The following is a 1,036-nucleotide window of genomic DNA, read 5'->3' on the forward strand; positions in this document are numbered from 1 at the left end:
GTAATTTGAGTCCAAAAAAATAATATTTAAGTTCCGAACTCTTCACTTCACTACTAAAGGGAGAACCCGAAAGAAAGGAAAAAGAAAAAAGGGGGGGGGGGGGATGATATAATAATTATTGCAATTTACAGTACTTTATCCCGTGTGTTATTTTTTGTCAATAAACCATCTTGTTGCTTAGTGGAGTAACACTTATTAGACTTAAAGCCATTTCTTTATACTAGGAAACAAGCGATAAGGAGTTGGGATGAATCAATGTGTTCAAACACTAATAAGGAGTAAAACGCACTGCCAATTTTGTTAAACTGGTCTAACTTTAGGTGTATCATCCATGAAACAAAAGCCACAAACTTTAACTAGGAGGGCATGACATGCTAATTAATCATGAACATAGCAAAAAGATTAGGCGAGTCTGTCAGACAGCTATGAGACCATCTCAAGCCTGGCAAGCAGAGTTGAGAACGATCCTCTACTAATCCAAGGTCCCCAAATAGCCATGGGCACTGTTAATCATGCTCTGCGTCTCACAACCACGCCTCATACACCAGACTTAGTTTCCTGTCTCCTTAGACAATACTCAATGTTAGAGTGGTCCGAACCTATAGAACAGATGCTGTTCAAGTAAGGTCGTGCACTTTAGTTGTACTAAACAAAAATATAAGCAGCAGATAGTTAAGTTAATGCGCCGATGTATGACAGCTTTTATGCTAAGCTTCATGTAGAGGTGTATCCAGGATTAGCATGGGTGTACTATGAGCACCAGAGACCCAAGTTTCTTATTGGGTTTCAGAGATGTATTTTTGGTTTAGGAATTTTAAAAGTCAAAATAAAGACTAAAGAAAGAGAAGAGGAAAAAAAATGTATCAATAAAAAACAAAAAAAATAAAAAAGTGAGTTTAATTCGAAAAAAGCAAGGGCATGGAGATTTAACCCAATTTAATTATTAATTAAAATATGATTTAAAAGAAGAAAAAGTACGATAATTGAACCCCCGGCTAAAAGGTAAAAGGTGCACCTCCCTGCCAATCACTAAAGT

The 1,036-nt window shown here is 36.5% G+C and overlaps 1 non-coding gene across 1 annotated transcript; it reads right to left on the bottom strand.

Annotated features, from left to right (window-relative positions):
- Window positions 1-409: 409 nt before the first annotated feature.
- Window positions 410-631, bottom strand: LOC142182440 (small nucleolar RNA U3). The gene has a single exon (XR_012711267.1). It is a non-coding gene; the product is annotated as a small nucleolar RNA U3 (small nucleolar RNA).
- Between the last annotated feature and the right edge of the window lie 405 nt (window positions 632-1,036).

The sequence above is a fragment of the Nicotiana tabacum genome, chromosome 6 (genome assembly GCF_000715075.1).
Source record: "Nicotiana tabacum cultivar K326 chromosome 6, ASM71507v2, whole genome shotgun sequence".
NCBI classification, from domain to species: Eukaryota; Viridiplantae; Streptophyta; class Magnoliopsida; order Solanales; family Solanaceae; genus Nicotiana; species Nicotiana tabacum.